Genomic DNA, 21756 nt, shown 5'->3' on the forward strand with positions numbered 1-21756 from the left:
TTTTTTTCTTTAGGCTTTTTTTTTTGGCAGTACGCAGGCCTCTCACTGCTGTGGCCTCTCCCGTTGCGGAGCACAGGCTCCGGACGCGCAGGCTCAGCGGCCATGGCTCACGGGCCTAGCTGCTCCACGGCATGTGGGATCTTCCTGGACCGGGGCACGAACCCATGTCCCCTGCATCAGCAGGCGGACTCTCAACCACTGCGCCACCAGGGAAGCCCTCTTTAGGCTCTTTTAAAATGACATTCCAGGGACTTCCCTGGTGGTTCAGTGGGTAAGACTCCATGCTCCCAATGCAGGGGGGCAGGGTTCAATAACTGGTCAGGAAACTAGATCTCACATGCATGCCACAACTAAGAAGCCTGCATGCTGCAACTAAGAGTCCACATGCCACAACTAAGAAGTCCGCATGCCACAACTAAGACCCGGCACAGCCAAAATAAATAAATAAATTTAAATAAATAAATAAATAAATAAATAAATAAATAAATAAATAAAACGTCATTCCAGGGACTTCCCTGGCGGTCCAGTGGTTAAGACTCTGTGCTCCCAATGCCAGGGACACAGGTTCAGTCCCTGGTCGGGGAACTAAGATCCCGCATCCCACATGCCACACGGTGTATAGCACATGGGTGCAGCCAAAAATAAAATAAAATGTCATTCCATTGTCTTTGGGTAGCTGTTATATCTGATGAGAAGTCAGACATAATTCATACCATTGTTTTCTGATTTATCTCCCTCCCCCAAGCTGCTTTTAAGATTTTCTCTTTACCTTTGGTTCTCAACAGTTTGACTATAATGTGCCGATGTGCCTAGGTGTAGTTTTCTTTGTAGTTTTCCTACTTAATGTCCACCGAGCCTCTTAGACCTATAAAGTGATGGTTTTCACCACTGGGAAATTTTCAGCCATTATTTCTTCAGACATTTTTGTCTGCTCCTTTCTCTCTAAGCCTTCTCAGATACCAATTACACATATGTAAGACCATTTGATATAGTCCCACCTGTCATTGAAGGCTGCTCATTTTTCTTCAATCTTCTTTTTATCTTATTCTTCAATTTTGTTAATTTCTATTGATCTGTCTTTAAAATACATTTATCCTTTCTTCTGCCAATTCCAAGCTGCTGTTAAGCCCATCAGTGAATTTTTCATTTCTATTATTGTATTTTACAGTTTTAGAATTTCATTTGGTTCTTTTTTAGGTTTTATTTCTCTGCTTTAGTTTCCCAGCTGCATACTCATTATAATAATTTTTTATTGAAGTTCTTGGATGTGATTATAATAACTCCTTCAAAGTTCCTATGTGCAAATTTTCATCTGTTTCTATTCACTGCTTTTTTTCTGACCTTAGGTCACATGTTTCTGCTTTTTTGCATATCTTGTAATTTTTATTATATATCGGACATTGTAGATGACATGTTTTAGAGAATCTAGACTCTGTTATCCCCTATGAAATAGTGTTGATTTTCGTCTTAGCAGGCAGTTAAATTAGTGGCTGATAACCTTGAACTTCTGGCGGCTTGGTTTTACACTTTTATCAGAGTGCATCTGTTTTGATTTGTCCTTAGTCTTAGGGTTAATTTCTTAGTCCTGTTACAAAGTTTTCACACCCTGGGCATGGCCTTTCTGGAGTTTCAGTGGAAAATCCAAAGTACTTGTCTCCCTTGTTCTGTGAGCAGGAGCTTAAATCTCTGCCCACATTTTTCAGCTTTCCAGATGTTGCCTTCCACTAGTATGCTTGGGTGCTCCCTCCTGATTCAGGGATCAGCCAAGGATGTCAGAGGAGATTGTACACACATTTGTATGCATATATGAGATGCATTTGTAGGATTTAAGGGGAGATTACATGCAGCCACCTCTGTGACTCCCTCCTTTCTAGAGTTTTACCACTCAAATTCCAGCCAGTCTTGCATCTCCTAATTTGGTCTTCTGACATCTCTAGCCAATATGATGTCAGCTTTCTGTTTGTGTTTTAGCATAGACTGGAGAATGCCTTTAGAGAAAAAGCTATATAAACTTGGATCTTACCCAGTGCAGTTCCCTTGTTTCAAGAGTCAAATCCAATTTCTGCAGCCTTTTTGTCACTTTCTATTGCCTTCAAATAGTTATTTTGTTAATATTTTGTCAAACGTTTACAATTTATATATGTAGGAGGGTTCGTCCGATCCAAGCTATTCTGCCATCACTAAAACTGAAAATCCTCTATACATACTGTTTGGTAACTTGCTTTGTTCATCTAACAATTTAGCTTGAACATTTTCCTTTACAGTTAAGATTTTCTTCCACAATGTAATTTTTCAGATTTAAGCATAATTTTTTCAAACAAACCTCACTACGTTTGTGTCTGAATCATGGAAACTGCTAAAATATATAACTTTAGTTTCCTCATAAGATTATGATGACAGTCTGGTTTGAGGTGCTGTGGAGATGCTGAGAAAATATTAGGTAATCTTTTGTGGAAATTCGGAATTTCACAAACTATTCCACTGAGAGTTCAAATAACTTGTTTGTTATTTCTCTCTTCTGGCTGTACATTAACTGATAGACCAACCTTAGGGATACTGAAAAAACTGTGACTCAGGTTCTAAATGGAAACCCCCTCCAAAAAAGTAAATGTTCCCTGCACCTCTCAGATATTTTCCATTTCTCAGCATGTGCTCCCTTTACCCACTAGTATTTTCCTCATGGGAGCTCTGGGAAAAGGTGTAAAGAAGAAAAAATTGAGACTAATGGCAACCCTTTACCACACATCAGAGCCCACCATTACTTTATATTTCAAGCACGATCTATGATTTACAAACACAGTAAAACAAGAGAGCTTGACAGGATGTACTAAGTCTGTGCGGAACTCTTCATATCTAATACTGACTTATAAAACCCTATCTATTCAGAGACAAACTGGGGTGCTTCTCTTAATATACTCTTTGGCAGCTCTCACCACTTAGAGCAGATAAAAATCTCAAGCGTTAGTCATCAGCTCTTACAAGATTTATTTTCAGGGTGTTTTTTTTTAATTCCGGAGTTTTCTAGGCAATTCCATCTCCTGGAAAAGGAAATATCTCTTTACAGTTCATGCCTGTGTTTATTATTCACCATGGAGAGTAAACAGCTGAAATTAAATGACTGCAAAATCAGGTTTCCCTTTAGTCATCAGAATGTGGAACACAGCTTTTCCTGGATTATTATCCTGCTATTGGGGTTTCAGAAGTGGAGCTGTGGTGGTGTTTACTCAAGACACCTGAGCCCTTGCATTAAAAATCTAAGCATACTGGAAAATGTAAGATTCCCTAGGCCTCAAATCATTAAATCCTCAGCATCAGAATCTACAAGCATCCCGCTGCAGTTCTCTGTCTCTTGGATAGAAATGCTGGCTGAAAATTCAAGTAATAAATTTGACAAATTGTGCCATCATACTTATACTAAGCTGTTCTTAAAAGAAGCATATATTTTGAGGGACAAAATGCATGTTTGTCTTTGTTATGATCAATACACTTTCAATTAGCCACATATGCTGATGAGCATCTTGGACCAAACACACCACCACCTAGAGGTAAGGTAGCTGAATTGCAGACAAGGTGGTCATTTTGTTTTGTTTTGTTTTGTTTTGTTTATGGATGAATAAAACACTTTCAATTTGAATCTTCAAACTTTAAGTTACCACTTTGTCCATGAGGAAAATCAGACATCTCTCTGATGACCACTAGAGTAGCCTGTACTCTCTGAATTTTTCAGGAGCTGTAATCCAAGTCCTTTGATTCTTAGAATTTTCCCAGCCTGCTCTCAGGAAGAGGCTTGATTCTTATGTACCAGAAGGATCTATAAGTACTCACTCAGCAACAAGAAGCAGGCTGACATAAATAAGAGAGGTGGAAGAAAGGTGCAAATAACATTTCAGCCAAAGGCAAAATGTACTGAGTAGGTAATTAGTGACATTTGAGAAGCAGGGGGAATAAAAATGATTGAATATGAAGGTCATTATAGGAGAGATAAGGACAACTGATTGGGTAAACGAGACCCCCAAATAGGTAAAAATAGATGGAAGTTGGGCTCATCAGTGTTATGCAATACTCCCACATGAGTTATAACAGAGAGAGAAAAATCTGAGATGGTTGTAGATAAAGATGAAAGACAAGCCTGGGCATTAGACAGCAACCCAGTATAAGTGCTGTACTGCCACAAAGTAGTTCACATCAGTTTGCTTTTCCTAAAAGTGATGCCCATATGTAATTGAGAGACTGGACAGAAGGGAACACCTCATTTTTTCTTAAGGAGTTTCTGGGTCCTGCGTAGGTCTACAGTGTAAAATGATATAGCTGTCAAATAAGGGTCTGGAAGAAGATTCACTTCCTAAGAAGGAAGGAATGTGGCATTTAAGGAATTCCAGCTGTGAACCAGGAGCTTTACATGGTATTTCACTTAATTTTCTTATTTTAAAAAGTGTGTTATGTTCATTTTAAACATATGAAACTGAAGTTTGAGTATCATTTATTAAGCTCTTACTATGTGCAATGCATATGTGCACTTTACAAACATTATTTTATCTTCACAGTAACTCTTCAGGTAGGTAGTATTGTCCCCAGTTTACATGTAATGCAAGTAGTAGCTGGGATGACCCTTCCTTCTGAGATACATATAAGCTTGGTGTGAACCTCCATTTCATGAAAAACCAATGCTACTAGCCCCTTGATTTCTAAAACTTCTTTGGGGGCTTACTTTCTCATTGTTTCCCCTGCCTCTGAGCTCCTGCTTCTGCTGGATGAGTTTAGCTTAGTGACTGTCTGATCATTCCATTTTTTTCCCTTTTCTATTCAGTTCTACTCTAAACATGGGGCCCATTCACTTTACTTAATTCACAGGCGAACACAAACACATACATGTAAACACACACACAAATCCAATCAAGCCATTTGTGTTTACAGCAAATTTCACCAAAGATTCAGAAAGATGGAGTAAGTGTTCAACATGGTAACAGAAGTAAAGGAACTATTACTACCACTCTGTGTTTCTAGAATCCTTTTGGCTACACTTTGTGTAGCCCCAACCTTTCTTACTGGCTCCTCTTCCCCCTTGTTCCTTACTCCTTCTCCTCAGGGCCAAAAATAAATTAATAATTTCTCCCAAAATGACTGGCCTTCCCTGTAGTCTGCATTTCCTTTCCAGACCCTTCTCTGAGGCCTATATTTTCATAGCCAAATTTTCCATCAAGGTATTTTCCCAAGCAAAGAAAGTTCTGTCCCCAAGGGGAATTCTGGTACCAGATAACAAGAAATACAGATAAGGGAACCAAGGCTTGAAGAAGTTTAGAAATTTGCCCCAGGTTAAGCAGGTAGTAAGTGACAGAATCAAGCTGCATTCTTTAGAGCTGCACTGTCCAGTACAGAAGCCACTAGCCTCATGTTGCTACTTAAATTTACATTGTACTTAATTAAAATTAAATAAAATGGGGCTTCCCTGGTGGCACAGTAGTTGAGAGTCTGCCTGCTGATGCAGGGGACACAGATTCGTGCCCCAGTCCAGGAAGATCCCACATGCCACGGAGCGGCTGGGCCCATGAGCCATGGCTGCTGAGCCTGCACATCCGGAGCCTGTGCTCCGCAATGGGAGAGGCCACAACAGTGAGAGGGCCCGCATAACGAAAAAAAAATTAAGTAAAATGAAAATTTTAGGTCCTCACTCTCACTAGCCATATTTCAAGTGCTGAAGAGCTCATGTGGCTGGTGGTTATTGTACGGGACAGTCCAGATATAGAACAGTTTCATCACCCCAGAAAGTTCTATCGGACAGTGCTTCTTCGGATGCTGTACGGTTCCCAGATTCTGCTATCTCTTGCCCAGATGCCACCGTTGGAGATGGGCACAGATCCATCTTTTTTATGTTGGACTGCCATCTGCTGTGCCATTAGAAATGAGAAGAAACACAGTACAGATTTACAAGTATGGAGTCTTTGAAAAAATCAGCCTCACTTCTCTGTCAACTGTGTGAAGGCTGCCTCTCACTCTGCACAGGTGTCCTACCTTTAGGTGAGGAAATCGCCAGACCATGCTCTTACGATGTTCCACTGGCCCTGGAGGACTGTTGAGATTACTTGTCCTCCATAAACAAAAGTTTCCCTTCATAATCAAGGCACTGGCCACTTTATGAACCTTACAGAAGCAGCAGGTCTTTTAAAGAGTAGTTGTGTTTCCTGCTCCCCCTAACCCCTTCAATGATCAAGCACAGTGGTCTCTGAGAGGAGGAGCTCTTAATGGTGTCACATTGATAATAATGTGCCTAGCCCCTCACTCTAGAACAGTCCACACTGGATTCTTTCTGCTTTCTCTCAATTCTCTTGAATTCTCTGATTCAGTTACTCATACTGCCACCATTTCTGTGTGTGTGTGTGTGCGTGCGTGCGTGTGCACACGCGTGTTAATCAAGAGGGTGACATAATCAGATATGCCTTTTTTTCACTTTTTTAAATTGAAGTAGAGTTGATTTACAATATTATGTTAGTTTCAGGTATACAGCATAGTGATTCAGTCTTTTTATAGATATACTCCATTATAAGTTATGACAAAACAATGGCTATAATTCCCTGTGCTGTACTATATATCCTTGTTGCTCAAGTCTATTTTATACATAGTAGTTTGTATCTCTTAATCCCCTACCCCTATCGTGCCCCTCCCTATTTCTTCATTCTGAGCTTTGGTAGCAGGAGGGATGATTCATCGGGATTGAATGCCTTTAAGCCAGTGGTTCTCAACTTGGCTACCCAGGGCAATCACCTGGGGAGCTTGGGAAAATCGCGATGCTCAGGCTTTCTAAAAAGGGAAACTGAAATACAGCTGGAGTCTAGAGAATCCTCAGTTAGAGAATCCCTATGCAGTGGACACTTTTCCATTCATAATACAACTTTTCTGCCTCAAAATTAGTCTTTCTCGCTAGCACCCACCCCATTCTGTAACTGAGTCCATGGTCCCAGCATCTTGCCTTATACACTGTAGGTACTCAGTAAGTGTTTGAATATGAGTAGCTAATGTGTAGAAGGATTCCTATTTTCATAATTTGACATTCAAAGGTATTTTTAAAGGTCTACTTTTTACAGTCAAAACAGTCCCTTTTGTAACAATCAAATTAGTTCAGTGGCACATCTTTGCATACAAAAGTGGTAAAGTAGAACTTAGGGACATTATTTAAATTAGCAGAAGATGGACCCTGCAAGCTGTCTAATTAACGCATTGGGAATTAATATCATTCCAATTTTAAGTAAATTTTCTGAAGTAAGTGGAAGAGCCTACTGAAACTTTCTTCCACATATCTGTATGAACTTTGCTCTCAAATACCTGTAAACTAACCAGAAGACCAAAGAAAATAGAAACAAATGTTACTTTTTTTCCAAGGGGATTTCCTTGAAGAACCCCTGGCAGTTTCAGAGCGGGGGGTGGGGGGGTTGGGGCCTGGCATTTATTAGAACTGCCTGTAGGTGGTTTTTCTCAGGCTTAATCACAGAAGTTTCAGGAGCTCAGAACTGCTAATAATTCAAAGGTGCACATCCAGGGACCCTGTAGAAAGAGGCAACGGTTATTCCCAAAGAGGAGGATCTTTCCTTCCTCCCTTTTGCATATATTTTCTGTCATACAATAAAAATCTACTACTAGGTAATAATACATTTACATCTACCAGCTCAGTAGTGAACACTGGGAGTTCTGTTTTTATTCAAGTGGAAATTAGGACCTTTTCATCTCTGTTCAAAGGTGGATTAAGTGGTCAAACTAGTGCTCACTACTTGTTTGGAATCCTTCTCTTTATTGGGAGCTTTCTGCAAATTTAAACCTTTGATGATAAGTATTAATCCATGATAGGATATTTTGTGCATCACACAAAAATTTCTAGTTGCGTATTCCTTTATGCATTCCTCACAGATAAAGACTTCAAAATGGATCTTGAAAGTAGCTTAAGAAAACAATCTAGGGCTTCCCTGGTGGTGCAGTGGTCGAGAGTCTGCCTGCTGATGCAGGGGACGTGGGTTCATGCCCCGGTCCGGGAAGATCCCACATGCCACGGAGTGGCTGGGCCCGTGAGCCATGGCCACGGGGCCTGTGCGTCCGGAGCATGTGCTCTGCAGCAGGAGAGACCACAACAGTGAGAGGCCCACATACCGCAAAAAAAAAAAAGAAAAAAGAAAACAATCTAAACACTGAAATTCAGTATGCCAGAAAATCTATTGATAATGGTAAAAATGTGGAAACAAACATCCCGCGACAGAAGAGTGGTCTAGCAAATTATACTGTAGCCATTTAAAGAATATTTTGAAGCCATTTTAAATGTTGATTATGAAGGATAGCAACCTGGAAAGTGCATATCAAATAATGTTTTTTAAAAACAATATACAATCAACACCACACTGATATGCCACTTCATAACCACTAGAATGACTAAAATCAAAAAGATAGGTAATACGGGACTTCCCTGGTGGCACAGTGGTTAAGAATCGCCTGCCAGTGCAGGGGACATGGGTTCGAGTCTGGGAAGATCCCACATGCCGCGGAGCAAGTAAGCCTGTGCGCCACAACTACTGAGCCTGTGCTCTAGAGCACTCGAGCCACAACTGTTAAAGCCCACACACCTAGAGCCCGTGCTCCGCAACAAGAGAAGCCACCGCGATGAGAAGCCCGCGCACCGCAACAAAGAGTAGTCCCCACTCGCCACAGCTAGAGAAAGCCCGCGCACAGCAAAGAAGACCCAATGCAGCCAAAAATAAATAAATAAATTTATTTTTTAAAAAAGACAGGTAATAACAAGTGTTGGTGAGAATGTGGAGAAATTTGAATACTCATACATCGCTGACGGGAATGTAAAATTGTACAGCCACTTTGGAAAGCATTCTGGAACTTCCTCAAAAGTGCCATGTGACCCAGCAATTCTACTCCTAGATATATACCCAAAAGAATTGAAAACAAGTGTTCAAATACTTGTACACAAATGTTCATAGCAGCCCCATTCACAAGAGCCAAAAGGTGGAAACAACACAAATGTCCATCATCTGACAAATGAATTGAAAAAAATGTGATCTATCCATACAATGGGATGTTATTCAGCCATAAAAAGGAATGAAGTACTGATACATGTTACAATATGGATAAACCTTGAAAACTTTATGCTAAGTGAAAGAAGCCAGACACAAAAGATCACATATTGAATTAATCCATTTATATGAAATGTCCACAATAGGCAGATCTATAGAGACACAAAATCTCCAGAGCTGGGAGGATTGAAGGGAAATTGGGAGTGACAGCTAATGGGTACGGGATTTCTTTGGGCAGTGATGAAAATGTGCTCAAATTGATTGTGGCAACAGTTACACAACTCTGTGAATATACTAAAAACCATTGAACTGTATACTTTGAATGGGTGAATTGGATGCTATGTGAGTTACATCTCAATAAACTTCTTGTTAAAAACACCTAGTTAGGGCCTCCCTGGTGGCGCAGTGGTTGAGAGTCCGCCTGCCGATGCAGGGGATACGGGTTCATGCCCCGGTCTGGGAGGATCCCATATGCTGCGGAGCGGCTGGGCCCGTGAGCCATGGCCGCTGGGCCTGCGCATCCGGAGCCTGTGCTCCGCAACGGGAGAGGCCACAACAGTGAGAGGCCCACATAACGCAAAAAGAAAAAAAAAAAAAACACCTAGTTATATGCACACTATGACTAGAGAAAAGCACACGCGTAGAGAAAAAAATCAAAGTTTAAAATGTTTTGTAATGTTTTATAATGACAAAAGTTTTTAATGAATCCAATTAATGGAGAGCAATTAGCACAGGGATTTCCAAGTTAATTTTGTGAGCATTCCATACAGTCTTCAGTAAAGATTCATTTTATCAGTTTCAAGCCAGACTTAGAACATCTGGAGACGAGGACTGGGGGAGTAGGAGACAATCTCCCGAAAAGTCAGATGTAGGTGATCGATTGGAAAGATGACTGGCAAGCACACAGTAGGTTCATATTAGCCAAGCAGAGGTTTCTTGGGTTATAACCTGAGCCCCTTCTCTCTTCTCCCTACACCCGCCCTTACAGTTTCATTCTCTCCTGTAACTTTGATTCCTTCTGAAGTCATGACCCCCAAATCTGTTTCCAGCACGGAGCTCTTCCCTGACTTTCAGACTCCTGTAGCTATCTGCCTCTTGTTAATAATAAGTTTATTAATAAGCCGTGTTCATTGCTATTAACTGTCTTCCCTTAGAATCAGCACTTGTAAGAATATCTCTGACTTTTCTTTGACCCATTGCAAGCTTGTTTATTTGAACACTCCACCTCAACACAAGGGTCATGCTAGTGGTAAGGTGCGAGGGCAGCGTGCAAGGTGGGGGAAGGAATTTAGCATTCTTCTGGGGGACTCTCCTTTGAATTTCCACTTGGAATCCAAAACATGTGCATGTTCCAAGACAAGTCCACCCTGCAACCTCGTTCCCACTCCTGCCGTCAAATAATGAAGTATTAACATTGAGACTGTCAAGAATAGGGTCAAACAAATGATCTCAAGGATGCTGACAAGAAGCCATAAGTGCCCCAAAATAGAAAGAGACATATTTTGGAGCTAATTTGCTCCCTGGCACTGGGTTAATGTTTCACATGCATTAGCCCATTTAAACCTCACATCAACTGCAAAGCGAGTGCTAATAATATTCATACTTCCAGATGGATTCAGGCAGGCATAGTAAGTTGCTCAAGGTTACACAACTAGGAAGTGCGAGAATGAGAATTCGAATACAGGCAGTCAGACTCCACAGCCTCACTCTGTAGATCAGAGTTCCTTCACCTCTGTACTAGTGACATTTGGTGCCAGATAATACTGTGCTATGAAGGCTGTCCTGTGCGTTGTAGGATGTTTAGCAACAATGCTGGCCTCTACCCACTAGAAGTCAAAGGCAACACCCCAGTGGTGACAATCAAAACTGACTCCTAGGGGGTAAAATTACCTCCATTTGAGAACCACTGCTATAGATGGGGAAAAGAACAAACCTAGCTTACAGATTAAATAAATTGCCGATCTATGATAACTAGTAAACAGCCTGTATTCAAAATCTAGGATGACCTCATGCCATATGCTGTTAGGCTACATTGATCAATATAGCAGAAAAACCAAGAGCAGGGGAAAAAAAAGGAATAAAAGAAAACATATAAGAGTATTATTTTGGAATGATTTGCTTTTATTTAAAGCAAAAGAAGCAGAAAGGGTCCCTAAAGACTATTAAACACACTGTTAAGAGTGTTCAAGAAAGAGCCCCTAACCTACTTAAGCTTAACTGAGAGTAAGCAGGGATTTTCTGTAATGCAGTGTTTCCCAAACTCAGCTACATATAAGAATCACCTCGTGGGCCTCCCTGGTGGCGCAGTGGTTGAGAGTCCGCCTGCCGATGCAGGGGATACGGGTTCGTGCCCCGGTCTGGGAGGATCCCACATGCCGCGGAGCGGCTGGGCCCGTGAGCCATGGCCGCTGGGCCTGCGCATCCGGAGCCTGTGCTCCGCAACGGGAGAGGCCACAACAGTGAGAGGCCCGCATACCGCAAAAAGAAAAAAAAAAAAAAAAAAAAGAATCACCTCGTGAGCTTTGAAAATACTGATAACTGAGTCCCAGCCCCAAGAGATTCTAATTTAAATGGTCTGGGATGCGGCCTGGGTTTGGGGTTTTCTAAAGCTCTCCAAGTGCTGCTAGTGTGAATTCAAAGCTAAGAACCACTGCTATAAATGATTCAACTAGTACTTTATTTCTATGGGTCTTACTAACTATGCATATTCAATTGATTGCATTTGTTTAGCTTAAAAGAAAACCAATGGTTACCTAATAAATTGAGTACATACATTATTCTCAGCAATTATTGAGCTACTGATCATCAAATTTGTAGATATTCATAGCATCCTATAGGCAGAAAGGAAAGTATTCTCTAGTTCCTAACCTTTTGGTCATCTTGTCTCCTGTCATCATTTCCAATAGAAAATGAGCAAAAAAAGATGGAAAGGTTATTGATTATGTCATAATTTTTTACAACACTCTAAACATGTGATGGAAGAATTTTTAAATTATTGGGTAAAATGTGGTTTGGAATTTTTTCAGGGCTCTAAATACTTTCTTTTTGATTATTCCAATACGTTTGATGAAATTATTTTTCTAAAAATTAACCTTGTCCCTACCATCATGAAAAATCCAGAATTCAATAGATGTATGAGTTTCCAATGTGCGATTTATTCAGATAACAACAGGAAATTGCAGGTTTTCATTAATATAGCTTTCAAACTATGGAAAAGATAACCATAAACTCCACTTTCTATCACAATGAGCAGCCAATCTTTTCTAATCTAGACACAACACTGCTGTTCACTCCAAATATACACCCTTTCATTCCCTGGACAATCTACACCTGCCCATAGTAAGCAATAAAAGAATATAGACCTTCCCATCATTTCTCCAGTACTCATGACCATTTCTAGCCATGGTGAACAAAAATTTGTCCAGCAATTTGCATTGATGCTTAGAAGATGGTCACTTCTCATGCACTGATCTAAGTGTAAGTCACTTCTCACACACAATCCATGGAATCTGCAAGCTTCTTCAAAACTAAGCAAAGGAAACCAAAAATTATGTCCCATTGCGAATTATCTTTCAACCACTACTCTGAAGATTACAGGGTGGGTTTGCTTATTTTCTCTCATGGTTATTGACAATTTTGTTGTGTATTTTTTGGAATGAAGAGAAGGCTTGGAAGTGTAATAAGTTTTCCCAGACCCAGGAAGTCCATAAATACCTTCAAGAGTGGGGTGGAATTCAAAAATTATGGTAGAAACTCTCTTCAAAAGAATGGCTACAGGGCTTCCCTGGTGGTGCAGTGGTTGAGAATCTGCCTGCCAATGCAGGGGACACGGGTTCAAGCCCTGGTCTGGGAAGATCCCACATGCCGCGGAGCAACTAAGCCCGTGAGCCACAACTACTGAGCCTTTGCGTCTGGAGCCTGTGCTCCGCAACAAGATAGGCTGCGACAGTGAGAGGCCCGTGCACCGTGATGAAGAGGGGCCCCCGCTTGCCACAACTAGAGGAACCCCGCGCACAGAAACGAAGACCCAACACAGCCAAAAATTAATTAATTAATTAATTAATTAATTAAAAAAAAAAAAAAAAAGAATGGCTACACACCCAGTGTGGCCACCGTTGAGTTGAAGTCTTACTTTAGACACAAGAGCTAAAAGAAAATAGCACTGGCCCTGGGTAGCAGAAATAACTGAGTTTATATAACACATATATTCCCAGAGAGTTAAGTGTTATTTAATTTAATTAATTACATTTAATTCCATTTTAATTGAACAAATGGTCCACTCTACTACAGTTCGTTATTTTTCAAAAAAAAAAAAAAAACAGGAGGGAGCATAAATGCATAGTTCTTTTGAGTCTCCGTGGCATCTAGCAAGCTGCTTTGTATGTTAAAAATATGCCTTATATGTTCAAAATCTGTGGTATTTATTAGTTGGCTAAGGGAAAAGATCCTTGAATCATGTAAATTATTATTCTCTAATTTGTTTTGTACAGTTTCTGCTTTGCCTTGTTCCATTGTTCCTTTCTAAACTGGAGGTAAATTTGTACCAGGAGGAAGTCTATGAATAGAAAGGATGACGTGACACAGGAAAAGAATGAAGCAGATGCAAGGGTGGGCTTTTGATGACTATTGTTGGAATGACTCTGCTTCCACTTTCCATTGATCTGTTGGCATTGCCTGGATTTACAACTACTGTGCTTTCTTTTTTTTTTTTTTACTTTTTTTTTAACTGAAGTATAGTTGATTTACAATGTGTTAATTTCTGCTGTAGGTGAAAGTAACTCAGTTATATACACATTCTTTCTTTTTTTTATATTCTTTTCCATTATGGTTTATCCCAGGAGATTGGATATAGTTCCCTGTGCTATACAGTAGGACTGTGCTTTGTTTCTGAGAGCCAGTATTTTATTTTCCCTGTAGCAACATGTCTCTTGTGCATAGGTCATTTCCCTGAGACCTCAGTGTATCCAGGAAACAGCCAAGAGCTGAGAAAGAAGCCAAAATACCTTTGAGCAACCAAAATAGATATGGCTGTGTCTCCACTGTCCAAACACTTACACAAAACCAAAAGCCCTTTGGAGCTCTCTGCACATAATTGCAGTAAACTCAATTGTGTGATTTTCTAACAGGGCATATTAGAAGCAGCAAATCTGTAGGGAGATTAGGAAAGAAAGGCTGCCAAAGACTGAGACACTGGCAACCACAAAAATGACACCTGATAGCCTGCAAGAGAGGAAAAGACCAAACAACAAAAAAGAAAACCCGTCAAAACACGAATCAAGGAAATCAAAACTCAGCAGAGGTTAGATCATGCCATGTAGAGGCAAATAACCCTATACCTGAACTACACACGAAGACATCATTGTATTCTAGGGTGAGAGAGAAATTGATATTCATCACGGTAAATGTGAGATAGAAAGAAAAGAATATGATATGTGCAGGAAACTGTAGGAGAAGGCAGGAAAATATGCAATATGTTTTAGAAAGATTTCTAGCCAAAATGGTTTTGTTATTGTTTTTGTGTTAAGAGGAGTAAGAATCAGTTAACAGAAAAATATCAGATTAATAAGTCATTTACGTATGCCACTTCTTCCCTAGCATACTGGATTCACTAGGCATTACTGTATTTCAAACAAAGCATGGAAATCTCTTTAGAAGTGTCAGGTTCTGCAAATATCACTGTGACAGCAATAATGTCATTTAGGAAGGAGAGAGGCACACACAGAGATAGAGATACAGAAGGAAAGAGACTGCTAACTCTCTGACATGTCAGGGGTTAGTACCATTCCGTCTTTCCTGCCATTTTTTCACAGCCACATATGCTCTCGATTTCAACACAGTTATTAACATGACACATAATTCATTCTGCTTTTAAATAAAAGCATTAGGGCTTCCCTGGTGGCACAGTGTTTGGGAGTCCACCTGCCAGTGCAGGGGACATGGGTTCGAGCCCTGGTCTGGGAAGAGCCCACATACCATGGAGCAGCTGGGCCCGTGCACCACCACTACTGAGCCTGTGCTCTAGAGCCCGTGAGCCACAACTACTGAAGCCTGCGCGCCTAGAGCCCATGCTCCGCAACAAGAGAAGCCACCGCAATGAGAAGCCCGCGCACCACAACGAAGAGTAGCCCCCGCTCGCCACAACTAGAGAAAGCCCTCGCACAGCAACAAAGACCCAACAGAGCCAAAAATAAATAAATTTATAAAAATAACAAAATAATAAATAAAAGCATTATTATCATTCACTAGACCATGCACTTATATAATATTCATAATGTTCTTTTTTTTAATTTTTTTTTTTGTCCACACCACGCTGCATGCAGGATCTTACTTCCCGGAACAGGGATCGAACCCGTGCCCCTTGCAGTGGAAGCGTAGTGGCTTAACCACTGGACCACCAGGGAAGTCCCCATAATATGCATTTTGATGCCTGCCTAATATTCCATGTTCCTAAATCGCTTCCAATTTCACTAATTATCCATAAACAGTACTGCAATAAGCATCTCTACATATATAGCCATAATGGCCTTTTATTGTTTTGAATTCCTATCAAAAGAGAAATTCCTCAAAATACAATTAGAAATAGATCTAAAGTAAACTAAGAAACATATGTGAAGAGTGACCTACTTTACAAGGCTGCGGTAAAAGAGAAGGTTGGGACACTCATCAAAGCCTTCTTCCCAGATAAGCAGAAATCTAACCTCTCACCTGGAGCCTGCTTCCTTCCACTGCCCTGAATTGCCCAGGAACCCAGAGACTGATTCAGTCAACCTCTTCACAGAGGAAGCTAGAGACTCTGGCCGCCATCTGGTGGACACTTCGTGACAGCGGCTGTTGCTTCAGATCTTCTATCCTGTGGCACAGATGACCCCATGCATCTAAGGAGCACGTATCTATGGCTCTTACACGTTGAGCACACATCGCCCAGCTGGGAAGAGGGTCTGGTGGGCATCACTGTTCCTCTAGTAACAGATGAAGATAGACTTGGAGAAGTAGTGACTTAAGGTCACACAACCAGTAAGGGACAAAGCCAGATCTTCTGTCCCCTAGAACAATTCTTTGTCCATTTCATGAGCTCTTGTGTACAATATCCATGCCAAGCAAAATCTGAAAATGTTGGGGGGGCACTATGAACCTGATTATCTCTAAATCTCTAAGAGGGATAGTGCACAGTATCTGTAGGTGGATATGCTTTACTGCTGTGTCATGACCTGTAAGATATCTTGTGAGAACAGAGAACATGCCATATGTGAACTGATGCTCTCAAAAGCCCCTACACGTTGTTGGGCGCCAATGATTTTAGCCGGGTGAAGTTAACAGTATTATTTAGAGATTAACTTTTACCTAATCCTGAGCTTATTGAAGATAAAATAACTTTTAAAAACAATGTGAAAGAAGAGAGCTGGAAGCTCAGTCAACAAAAAATATTTTATGGAGCTTTTGATGTACAGTTACACTCATTTATGTGTGATGACATATGTCACTGTAGCATGTGGCCGTGAGAATAACACACTTCCTTTTACTTTAAAAGTGTTTCTCCGTCAATAACTATGTACAGTCTGCCCTCTGCTGGGTGAAGATGGGTACTATTTTGTAGGTTTATCCATAGACATAATACAGTGCTTTATAATCATAGCTATTTAAGCAAAAATTTTTATTACTTGAATTCTGGATAACCTTTCAGAAATTAGTTGGTTCTATCCCACACCAATCCCCTGGTCCTCTTTAAAAATTACTGATAAAGAATGTCATCTACCAAAGATTCAAAACACCGTTAAAGATAAGCTCAGAAAAAAATTAAAGTAACTGTTTCCAAAAAAAAAAGATAAGCTCAGAATGTTTAGTATGATCAGTTGATAGGGACCCTTGTTACTTCTCAAAAAAGTACTGGTCACTTAATATAATAATATAAACAGGGATTAATCTTTTGGAAGTTTCCCACATCTCAGAAAATACGTAAGAAGCCCTTCATTATAGTATTTAAGTTTGCAAATATCCAAATAACCACAATTATTGTCCCATTTCATTTCTTTTTTTAATTTTATTGATGTATAGTTGATTTACAATGTTGTGTTAATTGCTGCTGTACAGCAGTTATCCATATATATACATTCTTTTTCATATTCTTTTCCATTATGGTTTATCACAGGATATTGAATACAGTTCCCTGTGCTCTACAGTAGGACCTTGTTGTTTATCCATCCTATATAAAATAGTTTGCATCTTCTAATCCAAACTCCCAATCCATCTCTCCCCCACCCTGTCCCATTTTATTTCATTCTTGCGTTTAACCAGTATTCATTCCCAGGTAGTATGGTAGGCTGTGATGACACAGAACCAAATGAGGCCCGACCCTAATTCTCAGGAGCTGTACCATTGAATGGAAGATGGTTTTATATGTTCTTATACACAGGAAAGAGAGTAGCATGCACATGCTTAGATGGATTAGTCTAGAACAAAAATGGGAGGACATACACTCAACATAAAGAGTGGTTATTTTTATTTTTTTATTTTTTTATTTTTTTATTTTTATTTTTTTGCGGTATGCGGGCCTCTCACTGTTGTGGCCTCCCCCGTTGCGGAGCACAGGCTCCGGACGCGCAGGCTCCGGACGCGCAGGCTCAGCGGCCATGGCTCACGGGCCCAGCCGCTCCGCGGCATATGGGATCCTCCCAGACCGGGGCACGAACCCGTATCCCCTGCATCGGCAGGCGGACTCTCAACCACTTGCGCCACCAGGGAGGCCCGAGTGGTTATTTTTATACCATATGATATCCCTTATATGTGGAATCTAAAATATGACACAAATGAACGTATCTATGAAACAGACTCACAGACCTAGAGAACAGACTCGTGGTTGCCAAGGGGGAGGGGAGGTGAGAGAGGGATGGATTGGGAGTTTGGGACTAGCAGATGTAAACTATTATCTGTAGGATGGATAAACAACAAGGTCCTACTGTAGAGCACAGGGAACTATATTCAGTATCCTGTGATAAACCATAATGGAAGAGAATATTTTAAAAAGAATGTGTATATGTGTATAACTGAGTCACTTTGCTGTACAGCAGAGATCGGCACACCATTGTAAATCAACTACACTTCAATTTAAAAAAATTAAAAGATCTAAGAATAAATCAAAAAAACAAAAGTGGTTACTTTTAAGTAGTGGGAGTGTCTCTTGTTCTCCTTCATGCTTAAGCACATGTGTTTTTCTAGCCTTGTATTTTTTTGTTCTTGTGTTTGTTTTCTTCTTGTGTTTTGTGCATTGAGCCCAGGTTACTTTTGCAGTTTGGTGAGGGAAAATGTGGTAATTGCAAAGAAAGAGGCATGATCAATAGTATGAAACACTGCAGAGAGGCCAGATGAGAGTGGAGAGTAAATAGGAAAAAGTCCGCAGGGAGCCTGGGTCAGACAGATATCCTGTAACGGATGCGCCAGAAGAGAAATGGAAGTGAGTTGAGTGGAAAGAAGGCAAGAGAATCAAAGTCGCCCACTTATTACAGAAGCAGGACCCAAAGGAGAAGCAGAAAGAACAGGACGGAGCGAGAGGTGAAAAATCAACCAAGGCTACTGTAAGGATCAAGGAGCCTGAGTGAGGTTGCTGCTGAGGGGGAAGGGAAGCGAGGAATGCTAATCTAAGAGAGAGGTGCATAACTGAGGGAGCGAGGTGCCTGTGAGGACGCGGGCCTGGATCCAGGGAATAAAAGAATAGGACCAGCCTAGGCGGAAGCCAAGATACTTCTTTCTCTAAAACAAGAGGACAGTGAATGCGGAGTTCAGATGGCAATATATTTTGAAGTGATGGAATCCGCACCTGGGCACCTTCATTTTGTCCTCCACTGAAAGGGAGAGTGTGGGTGGTGGGACAGGGGCTTTCGAAGGAGGCGAAATCAAAGGGAAATTGGAGGAGAGACCTCAGAGGGGCCGAAAGCTGGGTGTGCTAGGGGATGCTCCTGGGAAATTGACCTTTTCCCAGCTTCCAGGAAAAGACTCGGGACTGTTTCCAGGCAACGGAACTGGCTCCCAACCAGTTTCTCCACAGTACTCAGGTGACAGAGGGGTGCCCGAGGGATCCACAGAGCCCCACAGGATTAGCTATGGCTTCCCAAACCTGGCGGGACCATCCACACCTGCGCATCCCTAAGGGGGACTCTGGGGCTGAGTGTCACACTCTGGGATGATTCTGAGCTACTTCCGGCTTTAGGCGTTGGCGGGTGTAGATTTCATCGCCATGGGGTTTAAAGAAAGGCTGCACCCTCTCACCAGGCCTCTTGGCATCTCTCAGTCAACCTCATCTCCAGCTCTTGGGACAAGCAGAAGCAGAGCTATCCAGAGTGTCCACAACAGAATGTGTCATGCTGCCGCTGGAGCTGGAGTTTTCTCCCAGCAGTGTCTTCCCATCCCTCCCAGGCACACCGGTCCCACTCCCAGGATTCACTGACATGAGACTGCCATGCCATTCATAGATGGTGGAATTTAGATACTCTCTTTCAAGGAATGGTTCTCAACTGGGGGCGAATTTGTCCCCCCCCCCAAGGAAGATTTGACAATGTTTAGTTGTCACAAATGGTGCTACTGGCCTCCAGTGGATAGAGGTCAAGGATGCTGCTAAAAATCCTACAGTACAAAGGACCTCAGAAGGTCAGTCATGCCAAGGGTGAGAAACCCTGCTTTGAAGAGTCCCTCCTCTTAAAGGACGCTTTAAAACTTTGCTAAAATCCAGTTAAGGGTTATTTATAATTTGAGGTTTAGGGCTGAGACTAATGAAAGAAAATACCAGACAAGAGGGTGAGGAACGGTAGGATTTCTATATTTCCACCAGATGGCGCCAAAGCACAAGTCAAAAATCCAACCTCCAGCCTCCATTTCAGAATCCAGTTTCTCCTCATGGTCAGCTCTCTGGAGTAACAATGTCCATCCTTTCCAAAAAGATTGTTACTTTTTACGTGCTTAGTTTTCCTCACCATCAATATTTTCATGCAAGTGAATCACAATGAATGATGATGAAAACTCTGCCTGGGAGATGAAAAAAACAGGGCCACCTCCTGAATCAGCTATGGAATTTCCATTCCCTGTAGCAACCAGGGTGTGGGAGAATCAGCTAGCTTCTCGCCTTCTTCTTGAGCTCGCTTTTAGCCGGGTACCTGGCCAGCAGACAGTGCCAAGATTCCTTTACCCTTAGGATGGCTGAGTGATGAAGTTCTGGCCATCAGCGGGATTTGAGCAGAAGTGTTGTAGGAAACTTAATAGTTAAAGCGGTGGTTCTCAACTGCTGTGGTGTGGACGGAACGTGGCGCGGACGTGATGTCAACCGCCGGGGGGGGGGGGGGGGGAGGCGTCATTTTGCCCCCAGGGGACGTTTGGCGATGTCTGGGGACATTTTTGGCTGTCAAAACTGGGGGATGATGCTACTGGCATCTAGTGGGTAGAAGCCAGGGATGCTACTAAATATCCTACAACACACAAGAGAGCTCCCAGAACACAGAATTATCCAGCCTCAAATGTGAATTATGCCAAGGTGGAGAAACCATACTTTAGACGGAAGTGGCATGTCCTGGCTTCACCTTTCTCCCTTCCCACCGGCTAGAAGGTGCAGTGAAGCACCATCTTGGACCATGTGTGCCAAGGCATCAAACCGGGGAGTCTGGACCTACAAGGTAGGTGGAATTTGAGCCCCTGGCCTGGTGGGTCTCCCTTTCGACTCTGAACACCTTACACCCAGAGAGAGAGAATATATACACACACTCGTAGTACTATTGTATATGAATCATAGTACTCCAGTAACTACTCAACCTGAAACACGTCCACTCCAGGCCTGCTTTGTTCTGCTTTTACCAGGGGCCCCCTAAGCTCTTTCTCCCTGGTATCTTACCCGTCTTCTCTCTTCCCTTCCTCCCGTGATGTGGTTTCTTCCCTCTGGCAAAGACTCCACCAGGACCCAATTGATTTATCAGCCTCAATCCATCCCTGACTTCTTCTAGAAGGCACCCCTGCTATCCCCCCACCCTTCTATCCACAAATATCTTAGTTCCTCCCACATCCACTTTCTGGAGGACGAATCTTGTCTAAAATAACCACCCTCAAAATAAACACACTTTCTGGCCCTTACCCTGCTATATTTTCTGCAAAGAGCTTATTACCATGCTGTACAATGATGTTATTTACTGTCTGCACTCTACTCAGTGGTGCTCATTTTAGGAGGTCAAAAACTGTCTTGTTTACCACCATATATCCAGTAAATGGAATACCGCTGTCCAATAGACATATATAATTATATATTGCGTGCCCCATATAGAATGCTGAATGTTCTAGTAGCCACGTTAATAAAGTAAAAAGATAAAGATGAAATTAATTTTAATCTTATATTTTACTTAACCTAAACAGTCCTTCTCTAACATGTTGTTACTATTTTAAAATGAGGTATCTCACATTCACTTTTTCAAACGAATTCTGTAATAGCCACTGTGTAATTTACCCTTCCAGCCCACCTCAGTTCAGACTACATCTCAAGCTCTCAGCAGCCATGTATGGCAAGTAGCTGCAATGGACAATGCAAATGTGGAATAATACTTGACACACAGTAGGCATCCAGTACTAATTTGTTAATATTCTTCTATAGTATTTGATTCTTCTTGAGTATAGGAATAACATGGTAATAATGTTCACACCATTGATAAAGTCTAATTGAGTTAGCCATTTA

This window comes from Mesoplodon densirostris, chromosome X (assembly GCF_025265405.1).
Source record: "Mesoplodon densirostris isolate mMesDen1 chromosome X, mMesDen1 primary haplotype, whole genome shotgun sequence".
Taxonomy (NCBI): Eukaryota; Metazoa; Chordata; class Mammalia; order Artiodactyla; family Ziphiidae; genus Mesoplodon; species Mesoplodon densirostris.